Source organism: Peromyscus californicus, unplaced genomic scaffold (genome assembly GCF_007827085.1).
Source record: "Peromyscus californicus insignis strain IS unplaced genomic scaffold, ASM782708v3 Scaffold_7__1_contigs__length_154581171, whole genome shotgun sequence".
Classification (NCBI taxonomy): domain Eukaryota; kingdom Metazoa; phylum Chordata; class Mammalia; order Rodentia; family Cricetidae; genus Peromyscus; species Peromyscus californicus.
Window position 1 is genome coordinate 78,247,506 of NW_026294595.1, and position 27,411 is coordinate 78,274,916.

Below are 27,411 nucleotides of genomic sequence, written 5' to 3' on the forward strand. Positions count from 1 at the left end.
CCTTCAGTCTGGCCTCTTGTTGAAAGGCCCAGATTGACTCAGGGGTTGAAGTGGCTGCCTGAAGCCACCTCAGACTTATTAGCCTTAATAAAAGAGCGCTAATAATAGCAGGAAACATTGATGAAAATTACAGAGAATTTATAGCCTCTTTGGAGGTCACCAGAAGTCTGAGGGAGATCTACTAGTGCCAGGAACACCATAGCACCGAAAGAGACCAGGTGTGTCATTTGGGAGCCTAATTTCTACCAAAAGAGATCCAGCAAAGCCTCCCCTCCCCTTTTCTTCTACCACCACAGAGCCAAACCTGGTAGGTCTCCAAACTAAACCCAGAAACCCCAGAGAACCTTGGGAGACCCTGTCATTGTCTTTGCAGTTTCAGAAACACATAACATCTAGATTTCCTTGCAAATTTAAAGATGGCTTCTGAAGAAAATGTGGCTTTCTCTTTGTTCAGATAACCATTCAGTTAGAGGTAAGAAACTCAAGGTCCTTTGCAGATTCCTTCTACAAGAACCTGGCCCCTCAGCACTCTGGGTCTCATTTTCCCTCCAGAACACGTCTCTACTGCTCCTAGTTCAATGGTCTATGCATGTAACAAGCTCTGTGGAAATTCAAGAGTGAAAACCCACCGTGAAGGCAAGCACCTCAATCCCACAAAGGCTTTCCTGAGAATTAAATCCCGCCACACTAATAATGACTTGGCCCGCCCCATGGTTGTTTTGGAGGAAACTTTCAGTGTACAAACAAAACAAGAACTCACCTCCATCTTCCCCTTTTCTGACCCAAGCCTCAGCTTTATCCCAGGGTTAGTTTATGAATAAGATGAACATGTGCAGAAGTCCTCCAAAACAACTTCCCAGATGGCCAGGCCCCAAGAATTGTCACATATTTCAAAAACTTCACCACGATGAAAGGCAGCATAAGCTTCAGAGAGTAGGACTCAATGCACATAGAGAAAGCAGAGCCCTTGTTCAAACCTTGTTAAGAACGCTAAGCTAGGTGTGACGGCACATGTTTGTAATACTAGCACTTGAGATACAGACACAAGAGGATATGGAGTTTGAGCTAGCCTGGACTACATAGTGAATTCCAGGCCAGCCCTAGCTACATAGTGGAAAGAAGGTGGGGAGGGAGGAAGAGAGAAAGAGAGAGAGAGAGAGAGAGAGAGAGAGAGAGAGAGAGAGAGAGAGAGAGTATGCAGGTCAATAGCATAGCAACAGGCCAGTAAACCAGTCTTCCTAAGCGCAGGTCCTATGTAACACGGATCCTACCTATATAACCACGTAAGTCTCCTCTGATGCTGGCCCTCTCCAAGACATCAGACCCACCTTTGCCTTTACCCCATCAAGACTCTATCACCACTGAGGGTGGAGTGATCTTTCCTGCCCCTGAATGCCCCCAAGATCTTGCCTTCTCAGATGGATTAGAGAAAAAAACAAAATATAACACTGAACGTAGCTGGGAACCCACCCCACCCCACCCCGCGCCCTTACCTACAGCATACAGTCAGCAAACCGCATTTACTGACAGCGTTATTGTTACTGTCTTCACGATGCCCGAGGATATTCACAACTCCAAGTCCATAAGCAGAAAAACATTCTCCTGTCATGGTGAAGAATGTGGCCCAGCTGATCTCCTCAGCAGTCATTTCCTGTGCAAGAGAATGCTGTACTCTAGTTCCTCATCCCCTTTCTTTCCCCATGGACCCTTTGTGCAGTCTGTTGAAGCTTGTGAGCCTCTTCTCAATTATGCTGAACGTGTGATATTAAAATGAGTGCTTCATTAATAGACTGAAGTAGAACATCTGTCACACATCTAATCACCTCTGTGATATCAGCTGTCAATGCTTTGATACATTTGTAACAAGTACAATGTGATAGAAAATTTTAATGATTTTTGGGGGGGAATAATTACAATGGTAGCTAATACTAATAAGGAGTTTTACCTACACTTATATTGAGAGATATGTTAAATTGTAATTGAAAGTTACTGAAAATAGTAATGTCGTAGGTCCCTGAATTCTCTCCTCTAGACACTAGGTTAGAACTCTGAATGTTTTACTAACAGCAAGGACATTCAACTTCATCTTTAGAAATGACTTGCCCCTGTCCACAACATCGCAACAATTTAGCAAGAGGCAGACCCACAAGATCTTAGCAAAATATATAAGAACACACACACACACACACACACACACACACACACACACACACACACACACACCAAAGCCTCTAGATGCTAAGGTCAATACTTTCTCCAGCAGTAATCAGTAGATACTGGAGAAACTCTTAAGAACTGTAGGAGTGGGCACCCTTTCACACAGAGGTATTATCTGGTGAACAACCTGTAGAGACCTTTCTTCCGGGGCCTCCTGCATGCCAGGCATCAAGGCATAGGGTAGAAATGTGCTGGAAGCCCACCCCGATGTGTGCTATGTCCTGAAGCCAGCTAAATATGAGGCTCAATTTGGAAGTTTCCCATTAACATGGACCATCCCATTTCCTGATACACTCCATCTCCAGTAAAAATTAAGTATCCTATTTCTTCCCCAGAGTCAGAGTTTAGAATCCAAGCTGGTTATGATAGGAAAAGAAATAATAATTTTAAAAAAACAAACAAACAGAATTTAATACTCATCTGTTCCAACCCAGTGGAGATGGAGAGAAAACGCCCAGACTGAACACTTCTCCTTGACTTCCAGCCTGCAAATTACTACTACACATTACTCACAAGCATTGTCTGGGTGCTTTCACATTCTTAATTTAAATTACTTAATTTAGTCCTTATTAGCCCTGAATAGTAGATGCTATTACCCCATTTTCCAGATGAAGAAACTTAGATGCTAAAGTTTATAGAATTCCCCCCAAAAGCACTCAACTATCCAGTGGTGGTGTCCAATTTAAAGCCAGGTGTTCTGATTCTACACCCAGTGTTCACCTTGCCACACCCCCGCAAAACCCCTGCTCAGCCATGAGCACTCAGTGCTGCCCGCCCCTTCAGACACAGCACTCAAAAGCTGCTCCTTTTTCATGATCTTCCACACAGCCTCTCGCCAGCGGAGGGAAGACGGCAGAATCGCGACTAGCTGCTCTTTCATTTCTTAAAAAGAACAAAGTTAGGCATCGGCTAAATTTCAGGCCAAATCTACAGCCCACACAAAGCCCGAACAAGTCTGTTCAGCAGTCTCATGGAAGACAGAGCTGATAACAGCCGTCCCCTCATCTCTTCCTCAAGACTGTACCACTAGCCCTACTGTGGGAAACTTGCTAAAGAGCTCCTAAGAGATTCTGGGACAAACTCTGTATGACGGCCATGTTCACCAGACTCAGTCATCGTAACAAGAACCTCCTCATTATTCTGAGGGAGGCTCGTCAGAGTTAAGCTGGTAACAGGTGGGGGATGGGTTAATAGTGACTGAAGTTTCTCAGCTCCATACCTGACATATGGTCCCAACCCCAAAGACTGTTTATCGTTGAGTCTGTGATACAAGGAGAGCAAGAAGCAGCAGAAAGGCCACCTTAACTTCACCGTGGTTACATCAAAGAAAGTGAGCATCTAGACAAGGTTATTTAAGATAAGTTTTCATAGTGAAAGAATAGGGTTCATGGGATGTTCCGTTCCCTTAACAGACACACAATTATCTGTTTGGCTCTTTGCCCCTTTTTATTTTAGGCATGTCATCAGGAATCGTGTTTTGGGTGCACCTATACACATCGTAATTTAAATAAGTGCTCAAAAACCCTTAACAAGGATTATAATGCCGAGAAATAAATGAGAGATGGGGAGAAGGGATACGAGTGAGGCCAGTGGCCAGGCGATAAGGAGCCCAGCCCCGCACAGCAAGCCAAAGACACTCTGTGGTTAGGTGCTAGTGAAATCATTTTCAAAGGAGCCTTTTATGGGATGTCTCTTTTAAAACCAAGTCAATTAATACTCCAGGAGCCTCTTTAAGTGGGACACCGCGCTTGACCGTGTCGTAAGCTCTGTCTGCTGCAGGTACAGAGCTGAGCCATCTGGAAAGAGCACAGGCTCCGGCTTGGCCCAGCCAGCCCTGTGGCCCACATGATTACCATCAAGTCTTCCTCTCGTACAGGGTCCACATCTTTCTTATCGGCCTGCTCACCCACAGCTGCAACGCATCTCAGGCCGAGTGGACACCAGTGTGTGAAGTCTCCCTTTCAGCTGGTCTGGAGGTAGGTATGGTGCTTCTCAAGTGCTATTCATACATCCCCCCCCCCCCCCCCCCCCGCCTACTCCCTATTATTCCAAGCTGCCCAGTTCTGCTATCTCACCAGCTCTGGACCTATGGATTAAGATGGGATACGATGTGCGATTTGCTCCTGAGACCCCACCTCCTACCCCAGTGAAGGCTGCCAGTTTCATCCTTCAACAGTCTATTCTTAGTCAAAGTTCTGAAGACCATAAAGGAGACACTTAAGGGCCCCCAGTGGTCGTCCTGTCCCGGGGGCATCTGTCACCCCTTTCTCTGTTCTCATAGACTCTAATCCTGCTGATCCTCAGCATAGTTATTGCACCTCCTCTTGGCCATCATAGCCAGCAGAATCTGTGAGTTCAAATACATCTTAAAGACAATCAGGATGTATAAAAGAGGAAATTAAACCCCAGAGAGGTGCAATGTCCTGCTCTGGGCCACTCAGCCCTGCCAGGTCTCCTGATGGCCATGCTGAGAGCACTCACTGTCACACCAACGGCCTTCCCCGTACTGTGTTCTGATCACTCACTCTGAAGACAGCGCCAGCTGGCCTTCAGGGACGACCCTTAAGAAATAATCTTTGTCCCCATCTGAAAGGCAGCAAAGTTTTCATCAACTAACTCCAAAGGACTGATAGAAATGTCTACTCCGGAGCATCTTGTCTTCTTCACCATGATGCCATTTGGCTAGAAAATATGTGCCTTCCTAAGATACATGGTCATGAGAGCCATTCTCCCTGTGGTATCGCTGATTTCCTACATGTCTTCCTACTCTGGTCCTTTAAAATTCTGACCAGTGTGAAAAAAAAAATCACAAATTTTAATAAGAGCAAAAATGTCTGCTCCTTAGAAGAAATCTTATCACTTAAAATCATTTTATAAACAGGTATGAAAATGTCAGGTAAAGTGAATTGCCCACCCTCCCTCATCAACTGTTGGGAATCGAAAAGTTGGCAGCCTCCTGCCTCACTGCTCTGAGGAAGACCCCACTACAGATTTAGCTTACCCAAGCTGAAAGTCACTGCTCTATGCTCGGTTAAACAGTAACAACGGCAGGGTCAGGGTGTGTGGTCTTGAAACAGCAAGCCAATGCTCCCAACCGGGGCCCCACCCACAACAGAAAAGTCTGTTGCTTTGCCTCCACGGAAGAGGAGAGCCAGCTGAACAGGAGAAATGGTTTGAAACACCGGCGAAGTGGTGACACCGAAATTTTGGTTTTGAGTTTATATTTGGTTCCTTCCAACTGCAGCGCTGTGTGTTGGCAGGCTCTGTTTCCGTGTTTTGGCACCCTCCCCGCCTCACCACCCCCCAGAAGTCTTCAAAGGCCATATCTGTTGGAAAGGCCCTAGGGATGCCTCCATCCAAAGGGAGAGGAGACTGAGTGAGTTCTCGTATAAACCTCCACAGCTATATGTGATGGTGCACTACAAATATGATTCTCCTACTTAGGTTAAAAACGTAAGACAGTCCAACAAACATAGCCCCAGTTTTCAAATCCCCAGAGAGTGGAGATAATAAGAAGGAAATAAAACCTAGTAAGATTCCAGAAAGTGCAGTCCCGCTTCCTTAGAGCAGAATGTAGCCCGAAAGCGCTCACCTTCTGACCTGCTGATACCAGCTAGCTAACAGATTGCCACTGAGAACACAGATGAACTCTCGGTCTCCATTTTTGTCTCAGGCCTACAAAGAAGTCAAAACAGTATTGAAAGACGATTGGGATAAAGCCAGTCAGTGAATGGGAGACCCTTACGGTACCTACAAATATGGAATTATGAGTGTGATCGGAGCTTGTCACAGGTCTAGAAAGGCCCAAGGCACTCCCATGAGAAATCGAGGTATAATGATATAATAAGAAAAACATCAGGAAGCTTGTGTGGATATAGGTAATATAATTTTTAGCACACACACCAAAAAAAAAAATGTTATCAACTCTGAGACCTTTTACATAAATGAGGCCTGGGTCCAACACACTTCCGCACCTACAACTACTGTAAAAGGTACTGAATAAGGATGTCTTGAGTGGTAATGTAACTTCCAACACAGTAGCTTCCTCAAGATTGCTCTCTTTCAGAATGTCTGCTGAACAGTCTGGAAACATGGAAGATGGTATTCACGATATTTGGTAGTGTTTAAATGTGGTTACAAACTTCCAAATAACTCTCAGCTCTTCCATCACAGTTTTTAAATACCACAGGCCATAGCTCCATATTCTAATCACATTCTTGACCGTGAAATCTGCTCATAACACGTCTGTATCTCTTCTGTTAGAACTTGTCTCTTCTCTGGGCCTCAGGGGAAATAGCACACAGCCACTTATGATCCCTAACTTCCCCTATACATTGAATGATACTGTCATGATACATCCTCACACCAAGGCCTACAGAACCAACTGCGGCTTCTACCAGAAATCCAAGACTCCAAACTCCCCCATTCTCCCTGAGGTCAACATGGAGAAACAGCAGAGACATCTGAGGACTCAAACTCAAAGAATCTTACACTTCATCTCAAAAATGCATCACCCCCACAGCGGCATTCAGAGTACCCCAAAGTAGACATAAAAAAAATAGTGACTTTGCCACCTCAGTGTTCTTGTGAACCAACAAGATTAATTGCCCCACCTCCCTCTTCTCAGTCCACACTGGGACCAACACTTGTACACGGTGCATAAACAAAATCAAAAGAGTCCCTGTATCGAAGGCATTTGTTGGTGAGTCATGTCTCCTGTCTGGTCACAGTATCCCATTGTGGAAAAACAAAGGGTTGATCTGTCCCCTTGTGATACGGTAAAATCATTTACCTCATTTGAATCTTCTTTTTTGCACAGGATAGTTTTTAGGGTACAGTCTGCTTACCTTGGCCACCTGACCCCTGTTCCTTTTGTGAATATAGGTTATTTTGCCTAGCTACACCCATTTTCCCAAACTGGAATATACTGAAGGTGAACTGGCTTTTCCTTACTGCTTGTAAGTCAGAAAAAAAATACCAGCAAAGACACCTCTAGACGGTGAGACCACGCGCTCTGATCCCTACCTCATCACTGAGCAACATCGGAGTCACCTGTCTCCATCTGCTTTTTGTTCCAGAAAAATCTAACCCAGGGATATGGCTTTGTCATACTACATGGACAGAGAAACCGGGGGACTCTTAGACTCTTGCTGATTAGAACCCCAAACAATGTAGGAACTTCACAGATAACACTCACAGTAGCCCAGCTGCTCTCACCCAAATAAACTCAAACAAGACTCAGTAGGTGAACTCAGGTAAGGCAAACTTTACTTCCTGCCAGCTGCCTCCCGGAGCCTCTGGTTTATTTTCAGCTGTCTGAGTCAAGACAGGTTTCTCTTTCCACGAAGGTGTTTGAATTCCAAGTTCAAAAAAAAAAAAAAAAAGATTTAAAAGTGAGGACTTACCTCATTTACCTAAAGATTCAGGGTGGGCAATCCTATAGCTCTGTGGATGAGAAGAAGACAGTTAGCTACCACACTAGCTCCTACCAGGACAGGGAGCCACGGCCTTATCACGTCTGAGCTCTCATCAGAGTGAAGATAAATGCATATGACAATAATTTAAAATCATTTTGTTGGATGTTAAGCAATAAGCCACCAACCGGGAATTCCCTAAGTCACTTCCCCCCTCCTCTGATTGGCTGCCCGGCCCTTTAAAAAAATAAAATAAAGGATTACAAACATTGGCTCATTTGCATTTGGCCAACTCACACGTTAGTGTTCAAACAAAACAGGTCTAACCAGGTTATGCCTGTGTCTCAAGAACAGAGACAACCTGTTAATGGATGAGGAATTGATTTGGTGGTGACTGTGCTTTGCAGCTTAGAGGCAGTTTCAGGTGAAAAGCACCTCACTTCCCAAAGACGTCCCAGGAAGGGGGGTGGGTATAAAAACCCAAGTCCCCCTGGGACAGATGAAGGAAGAGGGCTGTGGAAGTGCTCTTGAACATCTGTCTTGTTTTTCTAACCTGTACTTAGTCCTCTCTGCTTTGGCATCAAGACCTTTGCCCTGGCTGTGCGGGTACCAGGTGTGGAAGGAGCTTCTAGCCCATTCTGTCTCTGGGCACCATGACCGACCGGCTCTTTGTAGTGACACTTGACAATTTCAAAGGACTTTGAACAGGCTTTTTTCCCAGCCCCAGGTAAGCACCTTGGAGGAAGGTCAGAAGGGGATGGTCCTGGAAGGGTCCACTGTGAGATATCTAAGGGCAACAATCATCCTCGACAAGGCAGGGGCTGGTTAACAAGATCATCTTCATGTCCCCTCGACACGTTTCAGATGCTTTTTTACTATTTATCCACCCTCCCTGTAGGATCCAAAAAAGAGAAAAATCAAAACGCCAACAGACTCTGAGCAAGATGGGACTGCTGAAGAGATCTCCGGAGTTCACAGATCCCCATCCCCCTGAGCGAAGGGTGTGCAGGGAGTTTCCTGTCCTTGCTTCACTGGGTCCCAAATGTTTCTCCACCTGCACAGGTGAGCAAGTGCCCTGGCCAGGAAAAATACAATTCCCTAACCATTAACTTTCCCCCTTGGGTCTTGCTGGGCACCAGCCTTCCATGAGCAAAGCATCCAGGCAGGTTTCCTGAACTCTGGGAGCCTCCTCCCTCTTTGTTGGGAGACAGGAGGGAGTTTTGGCAAAGATATAAAGATTTTGTGATCACAACCCAGAAGTTCCTTCTGTGGAAAAGAAATACAGAAGCAAAGGCTTGTGAAAGGAACAGACACCAGATGGTTGTTGTACAGCTAACGGGGATGGAGAGCCAGCCAGCTGCAGTATTCTCTTGTACGTTCGCTTGGTTTAAGCAACATGAATTCAGAGACTTTTCAAGTGCAAAAACAGTGGCTGGCGGGGCAGGGGTGGGTTCAGAGGGGTCTTGGAAGAAGTTGAGTTTTTAAAGGAGGTATTGGGATACAGTTTGGGGTAGGTCTGTAAAGCCCATCTGCTTCAACCTCCAGCAAATAAACCCACCTCCCCTCCAGTTCAACCAAGTCTACCTGCCAAAGGCCCTATTAATATGCAAATGTATGCCCTGGGCCTGATAAAAACAGTAAATGTCATCATTGCCCATTATCACATTAGCCCCAATTAGTTTATCAGCTCTAGATCTGAGAGAGAGGCCCCAGGGAACAACCGGCTGGAGTTTTGTTGGAGAGATGAATCAGGAGCAGCCCAAGCTGCTCTAACTCCACCCACCACAGGGTGTTTGCAGGGGGAAGAAGCTGGGGGGAGGGGAGGGCTCTAGGAAAAGCAACCTTAGCCTACTCCCGCACTTTGTCTGACCTTGACCTGAAACAAGGGGGAGGAGTAAGGGGTCGGAGGTGTATAGTCCTGAGGTGTGAGCATCAAATGCAAGTGCCTGAAATGCTGTGGCTCCCAGGGCCAGCCATCTTTAGTTACAGGCCCTTTAACTTCAAGATGAGGCCGTCTAGTTCTATCTCCACTCTGGTTTTCACTTTTATTCTAACCAGCTAGATGGACACTCCTGAGAAGAGTCAGTCTGGAGCACTGGTGGAGGTGGGAGGGCACAAAAAGATGTCACCTTATAGCCACAGCCACTGTGGAGGTTTATGTATAGGAAGTACCTAATGGAGTGTCTGATAATTAGCGGGTCCTATCAAGTATTGCTCTTTTTCTTTACTTGGGACTGAGCCGACCCTCCTAGAAGAAAAGCAACAGACAAAGCAGCACGTACCCCTCTCAGGAGAGGGAGAAAGAGAGAGAGGGAGGGGGGGAAGAAGGGGAGAGAGAGAGAGAGAGAGAGAGAGAGAGAGAGAGAGAGAGAGAGAGAGAATTGATTCTTAGGCATGCATTTATGGAGAAATCCCTCCAAATGAGATCATTTGCTTGATAGTCAACTTCAATAAGATAGTGTTGATAGGTAAGTAGATAGATAAATGATAGATGATAGATAGATAGATAGAGTAAACCCCATAATAAGTTTTAAATGGTAACTATGGAAACATCAGAGAAGATACTTTACACAGATAGAGTATGTCCCTGAAAGGGAAGCAGAAAGAGTGTCGTTAACATCAGACTTCTACCATTCATTCTGTTTCTAAGACTCTCCACCAGAAAGATAAGAAAGAAATAGAGTAATGAGGTGAGGTAAAAATCAAAATGATACCAGGACCTGGAATAAAGTCTAGAAACACAAACTCTCTGATTAGAAATCTGCCTTGTCTTCTGCATAGTCAAGGCTCTGTCCTGGCCTCAGGCTTGTGCAAAGACATGGACCCTCTGAGTCAAGTCCCGAGGGGAGATGTCTCAGTTAGTAATGGGCCTGCTGTATAAGCTTGAGAACCTTCGTTTGGACCCCCAACACCCAGGTAGAAAGCCGGGCATGGCAGAATGCAGCTGCAACCCTAGCACTAGGGATGTGGTGACGAGAAGTTCCCTGGGGCTTGCTGGCCAGCTAGTCTTGCTGAATCAGTGTAAGTCCTCGTCTCCAAACAAGGTGGAGAGTGACTGAAGAGAATATCAACCTCTGTCCTCTATGTGCCCATGTGTACATGGACTCAAGTGTATATACACATCCATACCAAACACACACAAATGGTGTGGGCAGAGCAGACAGGGCTATTGGCAGTGGTGTGGTGTGGAGTTCCTGAGTTGGTTGGTTTGTCTACTAAATGATCCATTACACAAAATCAAGGAGGCAAAAGGACCTAACTGCTAAACCAAGGGCGAGACAAAGAGCCTCTCTGAGATTATCAAGCCCTAAGGGGTCCAAGTCCCAGACAAAGCCCTGATGTCATTACAGGCCAATGACAGTGATGTCCTTGCTCTGCACAAAGGCAGATGCTCACTTGCTTTACACACCCGTTCCTAACTAGAAGCCTGTATTTATCGTGTGTTTGTGTATATTTCTGTCTCTCATTCTCTCCTGATGATATAGATCTACCCCAGGGCAGAATGGAACAAATATGTAATAAGAGACACAACAAAAATATTAATACAAGCTGAATAGGAACAAGAAATTCTCTCTCTCTCTCTCTCTCTCTCTCTCTCTCTCTCTCTCTCTCTCTCTCTTCTCTCTTCTCTCTAGTCCTGTAAAACGCACAGGGGAGAGAAAGTCAATCATTTATTATCCTAGCTATAATTAAATAAGGAGCTAGGGTTCATACATACCTTGCCTTTTACCATCCTTCTTAAATTTTGAATGTTAATGATTAGATTCCAGAGTATCTCCCTGTACTCTGAGATTGTTCATGGGCCCTGAAAGTGACATTTCAGTTTCTTTGGGAGGTCACAGGTTGACAGTTGTCCTAATATTTGCATGGAGCACTCTGTGACTATTGTCATCACATCTGGGCACCCACAGGCTGAGCAAATGCTCTGAACTGCCAAGGTAAGAAACAGCCTCACTGTGGAGTAGAGGAAGAACCCAGTGGTTCTGAAAAGAGTTCAGTGTGGTAACAGAGTGAGAGAGATACAGAGGGGTGGGGAACTTTCTCCATCATTTGAATATGTCCCCAGTCGTACTTAAGCACCAAAGAAAAAACACCCCCCCTAAAATATTACTCAGGGCCCCCCTTTTGCCTAGCATCATGTGCCCCTGCCTCGTCTCTTCTCTAGCACACTATCTTGCTGTTCTCTCTCTGGCTTTATCTTTCCTCGTGAAGAGTTTCACACACTGTCTCAACCTAGTGAAAACTTCACTGCTGGGACAGGCAGGTTGGCTTTTGAATCAAACTACTTTGAGCCTCTCAGGTTCAATTCTCAGTCTCAGGGAAGGCCAGAAAAAGTTGGCCTCTGCCAGACAAATTTCCTGTGGCCAGTATTTTCTTTTCTGTACAGGGAAAAGCTTTTCATATTATAGCAGGCTTTTCCCATCTTCTGTGCTACTCTTTTTATGACTGACAAATGAAAATTATATAATGTATTATATAATGTATATCTAAGCTTTACAACATGATATTCTGATACATGTATATCTTGTGAGATGAATAAATCAAACACATTAGCATATGCATTACTACACATACTTAGCATTTTTGGACAGTGAGAACACTTGTAATCTGTTCTCAGCAGTTTTCAAACACACAATACATTGTTTTTAAACTGCAGTCACCACGTTGTACAATTAGCAGTTGTTTTCACATGTTATGTTTTACATAAGCTCCATGAGATCGCCCTTCCAACTATCATGGAACCCTAAATATAAAACCAATTAAGGTATGGCCACAGCATATGGGCTGAATTCCAGCTCAGTCCAGGCTACAGAGTGAGACCTTGTCTCAAAACAGTAAAAATAAATGAATGAACAGAAGAGCAAAATGAAACTGGGAAGCCAAAATGAAAAAGCCTAAAATGTGAAGACAGGCCGGGATCTACCAGGCCAATCTTCGGCCCCTATAGTTCAATAGCAAATACTGAAAAAGCTAAATGTTCAGAATAAAAATTGAGGGGAAAACCCATTGCAAAAGTAGTGATTTTTGTCTTGCCCAGGAAGACTTGAGAGTCTTTTGACACAAAGGTCACCCTGATGGTCACCAGGCTTGGGGGCACTGGACAGGCTAGCTGCCAAGTGAGACTCTGGATCCAGAATTGAGGAACAGCGCAGGGGCCTGTGACAGTGAGAACAGTAAAGACTGAGAGCAGCAAGGAGGCCTCACTGGGAAAAGTGAGTCACTGTCCAGTGGCCATCATTCTTCACAAGTGGTGTAGGGTGTCTCAGAGTGACCACTCAGACAGCCATCCCTAAAAGTATCTTCTAGGTAAAGCTAGGACTGTCCATGCCCTTGAACCAAACACATCTCGAAACCTCCTGAAAGTGATACCAGAGAGTAGACACGCACAGCTACAGGGACTATGCAAAGTGCTCATTTGCATAAATAAGTTATCCATTCAGGCCATTCAAAACTTTTGCACCTGTGCTCTGGTAGGATGTCAGGAAAGACGCCTCTGGAATTATTTCTGAATAACTTCATATTTGGGGGAAATCCAGATGAAATCTCCCTGCCGGTCTTGGGACATGTCCGTGATTTTTCTCTCCACTCCCCACCCCAACTCTCAATAACCACATGTTAGTTCAGGGTTTGAAATTAGTCAGTCTCCTGCTCTGGACAGACTATATGCCAAATAGTCCTATTTTAAGAGTTAACTTCTTTCATGACATTGACCCAGGGAAGTTTGATAAGAGTCCTGATTTAAGGTTGGAGGCAAATAGCTCTGAAATTCTGAAAACCAAATATATATACATACACATATTGTGTAGGTGGATGTACAGTAAAACCGAAATAAGGAACTTGGCTACAAACAGAACCAAATCTGCATAGTCAGTGCATTTGAAAACTGCTGTTGGGATCACAACCCTGCTTGCTGCAGGGGAGACCAGTTATGGTCTGCACAAATCCCCTCACAGTGAAAATCACGAAGGCCACTGAGCTTCGGTATTCTGAACAGAATGGCATAAGGTGGGCTGGGGAGATGGCCCAGTCAGTAGCACACCTGCCCACAAGCATGAGGACTTTGGTTCAGAGTCCCACGTCAAAGTCAGCAATGTTGTGTGTGCCTATAACCCTAGGTGATGTCCAGGTCCAGTGAGAGACTCTGTGTCAAAATAATCAGGTGTAGAATCAGAGGAAGACACTTGAAATTGAACTCTGACCTCCACGTGAACTTTACATGGACACATACATGGTTTAAAATTAATAAGAAGAAAAAGAATCATGGAGAAATCGAGAGGAAGGAGCCACTCAAACAAGGTGAGTGCTAGAGACAGGTAAGGTCCACTGGCTGTGGACTCTTGTTCCATCAACAGTGAAATCCAATGTCAATGGACTTTTCCTATCAACACTAAAACACTTCAAAACCTTTATGGCCCTCAGCCTCTGTGGCTCTTCAGAAGTTTCTAGAACCACTAGGGCAGAAAACCTTAGATCTCACAATTGTGTGGTCACGGTAAGGAAAGGTGGAGTCATGCTGAGGGAGGGGTACAGTCATGGTGAGGGAGGGGTGTGGTCATGATGAGGGAGGGGTGTGGTCATGGTGAGTGAGGGGTGCAGTCATGGTGAGGGAGGGGTGCAGTCATGGTGAGAGAGGGGTGTGGTCATGGTGAGAGAGGGGTGTGGTCATGGTGAGGGAAAGGTGCAGTCATGGGTGACCCAGAGAGAGGGAGCTAGAACAGATGGTGACCCAGAGAGAGAGAGGGAGCTAGAACAGATGGTGACCCAGAGAGAGGGGGCTAGAACAGATGGTGACCCAGAGAGAGGGAGCTAGAGAAGATGGTGACCCAGAGAGAGGGAGCTAGAACAGACGGTGACCCAGAGAGAGGGAGCTAGAGAAGATGGTGACCCAGAGAGAGAGAGGGAGCTAGAGAAGATGGTGACCCAGAGAGAGGGAGCTAGAACAGATGGTGACCCAGAGAGAGGGAGCTAGAACAGATGGTGACCCAGAGAGAGGGAGCTAGAACAGACGGTGACCCAGAGAGAGGGAGCTAGAACAGACAGTGACCCAGAGAGAGGGAGCTAGAACAGACGGTGACCCAGAGAGAGGGGGCTAGAACAGACGGTGACCCAGAGAGAGGGGGCTAGAACAGATGGTGACCCAGAGAGAGGGAGCTAGAGAAGATGGTGACCCAGAGAGAGAGGGAGCTAGAGAAGATGGTGACCCAGAGAGAGGGGAGCTTGGGGGCTTATAATTGACCCCAATGACTGCAGCATCAACTTGGTCACAGTTCCACCTGAATCTCTCTCTCTCTCTCTCTCTCTCTCTCTCTCTCTCTCTCTCTCTCTCTCTCTCTCTCTCTCCCTCTGTCTCCCAGGCACATGTTCCTCAGAGGGAAGTATACCCATCTCAGGTGATATGCAAGATGATTTCAAGGGCAAATCACCATTCTTAAGTTACATGATTTTGATGTGAAAAAAAAATAATAAGTAAAAGTGACTCAACTGAGGAAAAATTCTTAAGATCTGTAATTCCAACGAGAATGGAAACAGCACAAACAGTAGCAAGGAGACAAGAGTGGTTGAAAGGGGAGGGGAAATGGCTTAATGATGGGCACTCCGGTGTTCCCAGTACCATGACAGATAGCAAGCTCTTGGGACTGCGTCCTGCCAAGGGAAAGACACTTACTCTTCCACAGTATAGTCTACACCTAAATTCCTAGTTTGAAGTCTGTAAGTGTCCAACCTCACCTCAGAGGGTACATCCTGACACCAGTATGCGTCTTCTATAGAAGCACACTGTGCCTCCCTGCTCCCTTGTCCCACCGCCTGGACAGGACCAAGACGGGGAAAACAGCATTCCCAGGGCCATCTTCCCATTCAGCCCTGCCCGTCTACCTTCATTCAGAATTTGAATTTCCTGGGATCCTTTGACCTTGGAAAGAGTCAAAATTCAACAATTAACAAATGTTCTGGACCTCCTGCCTCATGCTTAGGATGTACCAGGCAGTGGTGCCTCAGTCACAGGAAAAAGATAAATATATATGTGTCTACTGTGACAGATACAGACTGTAATGAAGTGGCAATCTGTTTCTGATTCTGCCCCACAGGGCTGGCTGCTTTGGATTACTGCTTTTCTCTGCCAGCCTGGCAAATCCAGGCCAAGTCTTCTTTGGGGTCCTATCTCAGAAAGCCCTGACATCATCCCAACCTACTTGTTGAATCAAATCAGATGGCACCAGCTCCAGGGTTGACACCCCAGGCCTAGGATCATTAATGTCCACTGAAGATCCTGTGCCTTGCCCATCATTTAGAAGCGGTTTCCTCTTTACATCAGTTAAATCCCCGCCCCCCCCCCCACAGTGTCCCTTCAGTGTATAACATAGACCCTGTTGAGTCTGGTGACTTTTGGGGGGTTCATTCAGTTCTTAATCAGCAGGCAGAGGCTGAGGACAAGAGCTCTCTTCAAGCTGCAGACCGAGGCTCCTCCAGAAGATAACTCCACTCCCTATGGTGAGCCAAGCCCATGGAGGTGTTGAGCAGCCTGCAGTGACTACAGGAAAGAGTGGGCACTGAGAACTTCAGGACTGGGGGAAGGGCAGAATCTCTGAAGAGACAGTGCAGGCCTGACCCTTCTGCCTTCACTCTGCACCCACTCTTTTCTCTCTCTCCCCCCCTCCTCCAGAACCCCTGCCAAGCTGAGCAGGGAGGAAGCGTTAGGGTAGTCAACTCAGTCTAGATGTTCCCCCATTTTAACACTGAATGTCCAAGGAAACCCTGGTCCAACTAGAAGAGTTGGCCAACCCAGGCGCATGTCACACAGACAGTCTCCAATCTGATCTTCTCTAGCAGCCTGTATCCTTCTCTCAGCCTCTGTTTCCCCATCTGCATTTGGACTTGACAACTCTCCTCACTCCCAGCACCGCTGCTGGGCACAGAGAGAGGGCAAGTGATGGGGCTCAGCACCCACCCTGAATGCCTGCATCGCTGAGTACCTGTGGATGATATACTGAGAGCTGTATGGAAAGGAAGAGCTCCATGCTGAATCAAAAACCCTGTTTGCTGGTTAATCCTGGCTAAGCAACCATCTCTCTTTGGGTGGTCAACATGTGGCAGGGAAGAAGAGCCATACTTTCAACATACTGGCCACCAAACCCTCACTTTGCCCAGTTGTATTATTTTGATCAAGTACTTACTATGCACTGGATTGGATACTGTTCGCAGCTTATCAACTAATCCTCAAAAGGGCTCCAGAAAGTACCATCATAATCCCACGTTTTAAGAATGAGAACAGCCGGGCGGTGGTGGCGCACGCCTTTAATCCCAGCACTCGGGAGGCAGAGCCAGGCGGATCTCTGTGAGTTCGAGGCCAGCCTGGACTACCAAGTGAGTTCCAGGAAAGGCGCAAAGCTACACAGAGAAACCCTGTCTCGAAAAACCAAAAAAAAAAAAAAAAAAAAAAAAAAAAGAATGAGAACACTGGAGCTGAGAAAAGTTAGGTGACTTTCCCAAGGTCACACTGCTGGGAAGGACAGATGGGAACCAGCTTAGGCTGATCTCGGGGCCCCTCTCCCAACCATGCACAAGGAATGTGCTCTCCTCTAGCCTCAGTGGGAGCAGACAGCTGCTCTCTCCTCCAAACAGAAGGAAATTGGCATTTGCCTCCACACTGGGCAACCTGATCAGTCTTAGAAGGCCGGAGAATTAGCAGGCAAGCCTTTGCTTGCTGGGAGATGGCTTACCCTGAAGCCCTGCTGGTTTTCCCAGAACCCTGAGCTAATATTTACATAATCTTATTACGTCGCTTTCCAGCTTCATACTAAGGAGAAAACCCAAGAACCCACTTGGGTGATATTACCACTGTGGTAGAGACTGCTTGTTTGTCAGCCCACAACAAACACAGCCTAATTACACAGGGAGAGGTTCCGGCCTTGGAAACACTGGGGTTCTTATCTGACTCCACTATGTACTAGTGGTGTTACTTTGGACAGCTTGAGACTCAATTCAACCATCTTCAAAGTGAATACAAGCTGTCCTCACCATATTGCTGTCATCACCACCTCTGCTACCACTTAAATGCACAAAATCCCGTTAATGCAGTGCTTATATTTTTCATCGTGTGTATGTGTGTGTGTGTGTGTGTGTGTGTGTGTGTGTGTGTGTATGTACAGGCACATACATTCATGACACATGTAGAAGTCAGAGGACAACCTCTGGCATTCATCCCCAGGTACCTCCCACCTATTTGTTTGAGACAGTGTCTCTTGCTGGCCCAGAACTCCACCATCATATGCAGGGAAAGCTGGCCCATGAACTTTCCAGAATCCTTCTATCTCTGTCTCCCATGTTCCAACCCTGAAATTACAGGCATGTGCCATCATCCTCAGATGTTGACAGTCTAGATGTTTACAGTTCCAGGGATTCAGACTCAGGTCCTCACACTTCTGAGGCAAGTACCATACTGACTGAGATGTCCCTGGCACACCCTGGCTACCTTATCTCTGTTTTATACTTTAGAAAACCCAGACACAGAAAAGTGGGAAACTGGGTCAAGGCTGTATGTGGTAAAGGAAGGGCTAGAACACAGATCATCTAACCTAAAAGCCTTGCCCATCATCGGTGTGTCCTTTCTCATAGGCAAAGCTCTCAAGAAGGCTGCCCACATTGGCAAGCCTAGCCCCCATCCTCTGCTGCACAGTCCTCAAGTCCCTGCTTTTCAAGAGTGTGTTAAAAGAGAGGGAGCTATCCTCAGGAGTACCCTCCCCAAGGCAGCCTCTCCTCCTCCCTGACCCACACTGCCCTCCCAGATGATGGCGAGTGAATCACCAGTCTGAATGTGCACACTGGAGCTTGAGAATGACTCAGGAACACAGAGGGACTAAAGAAGGAGTAGCTAACTGCAGAACAAAGCCAGGCAGCCACTTCTGGCCACGATAATTACAAGCTGGAGCAGCGACATGAAGGCCAAGGGAGGTCTAGTTTACAAGGTCATAAATCACAACCTCAAAGACTTCTAGGAGGTCCAGAGTTTCCACCAGCTACTGTGGACCCAAGTAAAGTTTTAAAAACAAATAACAGCCCCCCAAAAAGTCACTCTATCACCTCGCAAGGTCTCCGTGTTACTCTTCCAGAGTCATCCTGCTAAGTGCCTATAAGTGCCTGCTAAGTGCCCTCACTTGCCCGTATTCTCCAAAGGGTGGGGAGGATGTGAGGTTAGGGGGATGGTAGACTTGTCAAATATGCACAAATCTACATCGCCGGGTAAGCCATGGAAGTCCTGACTTGTCCCACTGTCCTGTGATAGGTTGAAAGTGGCTCATTTTTTTTTTCATCAGGACAAAAAAAATAATACACTTGCATTCTTGTGTATCCAGCCATTATGGCAGCAACCTCTATGTCCAGGCCAAACCCTGTCATGCTCTAGGCAGTGTTTTGGTTTAGAATCAGATAGGCATCTTTGTATTCCAGATTGGTCATCTGTGACAGTGTGACATTGGCCAAATGACCCAATTGGAGTCACTGAGTTTTTGCCTCTTTGTAAATGTATTTCTATTTACTATTGATGATAGTTTTTTGTTCATTTGTTGTTTTTCAGACAAGGTCTCCTATAGACCAGGCAGGCCTTAAGCTCTCTATATAGCCAAGGATGACCTTGAATTTCTGATCCTCCTACCTCTACCTTCTGAGTTCTGGGATTACAGACATACACAACCATGCCCAATTTCTTCGAGGCTGGGGATCAAATCCAGGGCATGCTAGGCCAGCACTCTCCCAACTGAGCTACATCCTCATCCCCTAAAACTATTTTTTTCTAACTGAAGATCTTAGCACTGCTAAGTTGATAGAGTTACTAAGCAGACAAAACTGGATGACGTAGGGGAAAGGGTGCTCTGGTCAGTTGTTTTATTTACTATTGCTGTGCTGCTGAATTCTAGATCCTCTTTCTGAAGCTCCTGGTCATCAGTCCTACACAATTTCCATGGATATCTATCTTCCCAGAGTAGGGTGAATTTGACTGCTGACCTTGCTAGATAGATGATAGATAGATAGATAGATAGATAGATAGATAGATAGATAGATAGATACACAGATACATAGATACATAGATACATAGATAGATACATAGATACATAGGTAGATATATAGATAGATACATAGATACATACATAGATACATACATAGATACATAGATATAGATAGATAGATAGATAGATAGATAGATAGATAGATAGATACACAGATACATAGATACATAGATAGATACATAGATACATACATACATAGACACATAGATATAGATAGATAGATAGATAGATAGATAGATAGATAGATAGGCAGACAGACATATAGAGGATGGATGGATAGATAGATAGATAATAGATAGATGGATGGATAGATAGAGAGATAGATGATAGATGAATAGATAGATGATAGATGGATAGATAGATGATAGATTAAATAAATAGATAGATGATAGATTTAGAGTTATGTTGTTATTTATACAAATAAATAACATTTGTGTCTAATAATTGGCACATGTACATGAATGCACTTATGTGCTTGTGTGTGCAGATGCTGATGGAGTCCAGAAAAAGACATTAGATCCCCTGGAGCTAGAGTTATGGGCAGTTGTGAGCAGCCTGATGTGTGTGCTGGGAACCACACTGGCCCTCTGTAACAGCTGCAAGCACTCTGAGCCATCTCTCCACCCCCATAAAACCTTAAAGATTTATTTTATTTTAAATTATGTGTTCATGTGTGTGGGGAGGTGCATGCGTGAGTGCAGATAACCACAGAGTCCAGAAGAGGGAATCTGATCCCCTTGAACTAGTGTTCCAGTTGGATGTAAGCTACTCAGTGTGGGAGATGGGAAAGAAACTCAGGTCCTCTGTGAGAGCAGTACGTGCTTTTAACTGCTGAGTTACCACTCCAGTCCATCTTGAGAATTTTTTTCAATGAAGCCAGTGAGATTTAGAACCAACTCCCAACTGGGTCTTTAATTCTTAATCTAGAGAAGGGGTGGCAGCTGTACAGCTGTAGTGTCAATCACTGTGATACAGAACTGTTGTGGTTAGTGGGTGTTTTGTTTTGTTGTTTTGTATTATTTTGTTGGGTTTCTTTTAACAACAAAGTCAGGGTCATATGAGAAGAGGGAACTTCAATTGAGAAAAGACCTCCATCATACTGACCTGTAGACAAGTCTGTAGGGCATTTTCTTGATTAATGATTGATGTGGTAGAGCCTTTGCCCCTGAGCAAGTGGTCCTGGGTTGTACAAGAAAGCAGGCTGAGCAAGCCAGGAGGAGCAAGCCAGTAAGCAGCACTCCTGCATGGCCTCTGCATCAGCTCCTGCCTCCAGGTCTCTGCCTTGAGTTCCTGCTCTGATTCCCCTCCATGGTTGACTGCAAGCAATAAGGTGAAATAAACCCTCTCCTCAGCAAGTTGCTTTTGATCAGTGTTTTATCAGAGTAATAGAAACGCTAACCAAGGTGACAATTCTTGGACAGCCTCTTGAAGGTTCCAGCAGCTGCAGAGTCTCCTCCCTCCTCCCTCCATTCCAAGAGTTCACCCTCTTGCCAGCACAGAGCTCCGGCCATGAGCTCTTTCCATGGAAATGCTATTTGGTTACCAGATCCTTTGCATCTAGCAACACAAAAGGTGTGTGACACCTGGTCATGTGATCAGGATATGCACCTAGCCACAGTTTGACAGTGAGAGAGACACATTCTATCACCTCAACTTCCTCATTTCTTCTTCTAAGTGCTACCTTTCCAAACACAAACTCCCTATAACAACAAAATCAGAAAATATACTTAATGTTCAGGACACAATACCGTGTGCCTAAAGTTCATTGCCCCGCTACTTCTAAACTGGAGCTTTGGAATTGTAAAGACTGTTTAATCCTCAAAGGCAAGTCTTCTCTGCATCTCACGGCCCGATTCCCTCCATTTCATTGGGAAGTCATTCTTCAAATGGCCTAACCTCCTGACGTCATAAAGAACTAGCTACATAAGACAGAGCGCAGTGAAGTGTAGCTGGCCAGTGTCCCATGGCCACTCAAGGAAGGAACTGTTGAAATCCCTAACAAAACTAGTAGTATACATGGTCAGTTCAGGCATGGGCAGATATTATTGTACAGTCTTCATGGAAAGAAATTTGGTAGCTTCTACTGCAATTTTAGATACTTGTATGCTTTAGCTCAGCAACTCAGGTTCTTCGAAGTCCTCCAGTGGGTATATGTACAAAGGGCTACACAAATGTGTGATAGAAAAACTGAAAGTAAGTTCAGTGTTCTCCAATGGGAGACTGCTTCAATAAACTATGGACTATTTATGAAACAATGAAGCTATATTTAAAAGGTAGATCTGGGGCTGGGAATACAGCTCACTGATAGAATGCTTGCCTGACCTGCATGCTGTGTTCTGAGTTCCATCTTCGTACAGAAGGAGGAGGAGAGGTGAGGGAGAATGTGGCAAGGGAGGAAGAGAAGGTGTAGTGTGGTGGTTCTAAATACCAAGACAATAAAAAATATCCATAGAAAACGGAAAAAAATGCTGAAGAATAAGACTCGTAATTACATTTAAAAATTACATATATATTCATGCACACACATATTCCCTTTGGATATGTCTGGAAGGGTATATACCAGCTAGTTATTGATTGTTTCTAGGGAGTGAAAAGGGGAAGGCCATGTTCTTCTTTTTAATTTTGCCACAAATGAAAATTTGTTTTTATATATAGAATCAAAATATGCCAATACAAGAGATCTGTCCACTCCCATCTCAGCCATCTCTCTAGTTGAATCCTCCAGTAAAGCAATGTATAATCCCAAATAAACGTGTATTCAGAGCTCTGCAGTTGATGGAGCAATTTCACAAACGAAATCTCACTTAAGCACCACCCTTCTACCCTTGTGAGATTATCTCCATGATATATCCCCATTCTAGAGTCAAGGAAAGAGAATATCCAGGAGAAAAAGATGTTTTCCCCATGACCAGTGGCTGGTAGCTGGTGGGGCCAGGTCTGGAAGCCCAGGCTGTCAATCTCCATCACCAGGCACCATTCTAACCCTCTCAGCAAATATCTGTGGTATTTCTTCTCTGATCAGAATCAGCACTTCTCCAGGATATGGGAAAGCCAGAATACCAAAGATTAGCTAGGAAAGCTGAGAGGGAAGAGGAGATCAGAGAGACCGGAAGTGAAGGACATGGTAGAGAAGGGATGATAAAAAAAGGTTGAGAAAACAAGAAGCCTGACATCCCAACCTCTAATTAAATGTGGAAGCCATCAGCAAATCAGGAAAGCAAGACCCCAAAAGATGCCTCCTTTCCTCTGCTAACTGAGCACAGGTTATTTAATGTCATCCTGCTCTGAGCTCTTTGTGAGCTGAGCCTAAACTCCAGTATGGCAGCAGGATCACTCTTGCCATAGCAGGTCATATGAATGCCTGCCCAGAGAACCTTAAGGAAGATGTACCCAGAGCACCAGGTAGGAATCGAGGGAAGCTCGGAGCTCTTCTTAAAATGTGAATCTGCTCGTCCAATACTCATCAGTGGTGTCCTGGCCTCTTGGAATAAAAACTAGCCTCTGTGGCACAATTCAGAGGGCCTTTGGCATCTAGTTACTTTCTAGTCTTTTCTCCGAGTGTTTCTCACCTTGCATGGTGCTTCCTTTTAGTACCTGGGTACTAATAGGATAGGCTCAGTTTGCCCTACAATACTCGCATAACACATATTACTTCTGTGATGAAATTCATGTGAGACTTTCTCCACATTCCAAGCAAGCAATGCCACAGAAGACACAGGCTGGGTGTCCTCTAATCACCTAGAGACTGTATCAGACCTCACAGGTTAAGCATCTAGTTCCACTAAACTTCTATGGATTAAAAGCTCCAGGACATTTGCTTTGGACAGCTGTACTTTGGGGTTCCCAAACACCTGCTGCTTGAGTTATAGTTAATTTTCTGGAGCAGCTTACAGGCCTCAACTGGACACTGACACTTACCAGTTTATTATAATAGATATTTTAAATGATGCAGATGGACAGTGAGATGAAGATCTGTAGAGGGCAAGGTCTAGAAGGGTCTCCAGCACACAGGCTTCCATTCATTCCCCCATGGATTGGGGTACACCATCTGCAGCATATGGATATCTTCTTGTTCATCTTCCTGGAAACCCACAGCTCAGATCTTGTTGGGTTTTTCTGGAAGCTTCATTAGCTCAGCACGACTGACTAAATCATTAGCCATTGTTAATTAACTCAACTTCTAGCCCCTGTCTCACTCTCAGAGGTACAGAATGGGGCTGAACTACAACTCTCTAACTACATGGTTGGATTTTTTCCTTCCTTAGTATGTTTGTTTGTTTGTAGGAAGGGTTGTGTGCACGTCTCTGTGTATGTGCATAAGTCAGAGGACAACTTGCAGGAGTCAGTTCTCTCCTTCCATCATATGGGTCCCAGGGATCCAACTCGGGTCACCAGGCTTGACAGCAATCCCATTTGCTCACTGAGTCATCTCACCAGCCCCTGGGTTTTCTATTGTCTGGGTTGTACCTTAAAGGAACCTAGGAATGGCTGTCATCAGTCAACTCGGTATCATAAATACCATTTCAGACTTTGGAGATTATGACATATAAAGAGTTGAATGCCAACAAACTTGAAATCTAAATCTACATCTCACAATAACACAGTTCCATGAACAGGCAGGCTGCTCTCCCCTAAACTATAGCATACACTTTTGCAAAGCCCAGAATATGTCCATTAGTCCTTCTTCTTCCTCATTCTCATGGCTACTCATCCTTTAGATCACAGCCCAAACACAGCTTCCTCTGGGAGCCTTTCCCGATTGACTATTTTACTACCACTCAACACACACACACACACACACACACACACACACACACACACACACACACACACTGGTTTGTTGAATTCTCCTTGACTCTTCATCATTTAAACTCTTAGAGCTTTTCATTACAATGTCTTATTTATTTGCCTCTCTCTTGGGATGGAGAAGCAGAGTGGCTGGTGCATCCTAAGAACCTGTAAACATGTACTTAATGATAAGGAATGGCATGGTATGGATGTCACCTCCTCAGCAGATGACAGGTATCAGACTTCTGCAATGACAGCCTCAGCAGCTTGGTGTGTGACACATAAACCCTGCTACCTTCATCTTCAAAGCCAGTAAGTCACTGTATATCCTGGAAAATCTCGAGCCTTGAATGACAGGCATGTTATGAAAGGCAGTGACCATTGGGAGGTGTACTGTGTGATATTTTTTGGCAAGTTCTAACCACATCTCCTTAAGGGTAGAAACAGAACACCCTCAGGTTTACAAGGTGGTAATAGAACCAAAGGGCTGAAGTGAAGATCAAAAGGTCATTGAATCCATGCCTCTGCCTCCAGGCTCAACTGGTCCAGTCACAGACAAGTGGGAGTTTCCTTGCATTATTAGTAAGAACAATATTATTAGTAATATTAGTAGCAGTATAATAAAAAATAAACACAGGGAGGATGGCATCAACCTCATAGGTCACCCTTTCCAACACTCAGTAGGATACAGGAGCTAGTCAGTGAGCTTGTTCAGTGAGAGAAGAGGAGAAATAGGTTCTCCACTAGCAGACAAAGACAATGAGGAGAGCCAGTCTTTGAAGGAGCTCTCCCACAGCAGCTGGGAGCCACACATTGTCACCGAGTCACAGTCAGACATCTCCTCTGCCATTTTCAACCAACTCAACTTTTCCCTGTTGAGTATTAAAAAATAGGGCTCTCTATTTTTTAAATGCTTGCCCACTCATGGTATCACTTGATTCCCACATCAACACAGTCACATGTTCATCCAAGAACTGGAAGAAGCCAAAGTTGATGTAGGCTACAGGTTAGTGTCCCAGCATTCTCAGACCTAAGTGAATAGTTGAGCCATGATAAAGGAACCAAGATGTCTAGTGGCCAACTGAACACTCTCCCCCAATTAGATCCAGCTTTCTTGGTGTGGAGAGAAGGTAAGGGATAGAAAAATCAGGTTATATAGCCCATAAACAATGTCTTACTTAGGTATGAAAGAACCTGATACATTCCAAGCACTGATCCAGGGTCATATTGGTGAATGAACTGATCATCAAAAGAGTAACCACAGCCACCTCCTGAAGCTGATGTTCTGATGTTGTAGCACGTCATAGTCACCAGAAATGGCATGGTTTTAGATTCCTAGAGGCCTGGATTTACAGTTAATCACAGAGAAAGTGCACCTCTTCTGATCCTTTTTCATTCTTTATACACTTCAAAGGAAGTCCCCATGTGCAGGGATCTCATATCCACAGATATGAGAGCTGGAGTTCCAGGGCCCAGGGAGAAGTCAATTCCCTTGCTGGGATTTAGCAAATGTAATTTTTATTTCTATAAAAGCTGCTGCTGCTTATTTTCTATTATTGATAGAGATATGATTGCTCCATGAATGCATGAAATTCTTTTTTTCACTGAAATACAGTAGTTGTGCGTATTCTTAGGGTGTGGGGTAATGTTTGATAGCAGCATACAGTGTCTGATGGTCATCAAATCAGAGGGTGAGCTTTTCCATCTCCTTTAACATTTATTTTTTCTTTGCTTGGAGCCTCTGAGGGGCTCTTCTGGGTCTTTATAAAATATAAAATAGAGCGTTGTGGGCCATAGTCACCATGCAGCACTATAGAAAGAACATCAGAATAACTTCTGTAGTAAGTGACTTGTTTTAAAGGAAGACCTAAGAGGTTAATCAAGTAGGTGGTACATGTACCAAATAAACAAAAGGATGCTTGGGGGACTTCAACAGGGGGGTACCATCACATTGGGAGGTGCCAAGAGCAAGTCTACATCTGGAGACCCACATATACTAAAGTCACCTCTTCACACTGGGAGGTGCCAAGAGCAATTCTACATCTGAAGACTCACATATACTAAAGTCACCTCTTCTCGGGCTTTAAGAACCCAGGGCCTGGGGAGATGGCTCAGTGGGTGACATGTTTTGCCATGCAAGCATGAGATTTTGACTTCAGATCCCCAGGACCCATGTAAACATCAGGGCATAGCCATTTGTGCCTATGATCTCAGTGCTAGAGAGGCAGACACAGACAGATCCTTCCATTTTGCTGGCCTGATCTAGCCAATCAGTGAGCTCTGGGTTCAATAAGAGACCTGTCTCAAAAAAAAAAAAAAAAATAAGATGAAGAGAAATAGAAGAAGAAACCTAATATCAGTTTCTGGCCTCCACACATGTAGGCATCTACCTGCATACTTAGGAACACGTTCACAAACACACACACATATTAATTAAGAACCAGAATGAGACAGCCCACAGGCTTGCTGCCTAATGTTTTAATTATTAATAACCTTTAGTAGGCCGTCTTCAGTGCTCTGCCCACTCCCCAGTCACCCTGAGCTCAGTTCTCCGGGAGGAAAGTTCCAGGGCTGGCTAAGCCCTGAAGCCTGACCTCCCACTGCAAACTGGCATCCTTATCTCAGTCACCACACTGTCTCAGAGGGCAAAGGCTGCCTGCAAGGAGCTCCCTCAAATTGAATGACCCTGCATTCCCAGAAGTGAGCAGCCTGCTCTGCGTGAAGAAAAAGCAGAGGCCAGTTCCACTGAGCTCAGCTGCTCCCAGGGCCACGAAGCCTCCAGAGGTTCTAAAACACCTGTGTTGACCAAACACAGTTGCCTTGTTGATTGAGACCACCAGAGACAGCCTCCTAAAGGGAGGGACTGGGAAGCTGTGCTCTGTCCTCCATTAGGGAAAAAAATAGTTATTTTGCTTACTGCAATGGGAGAG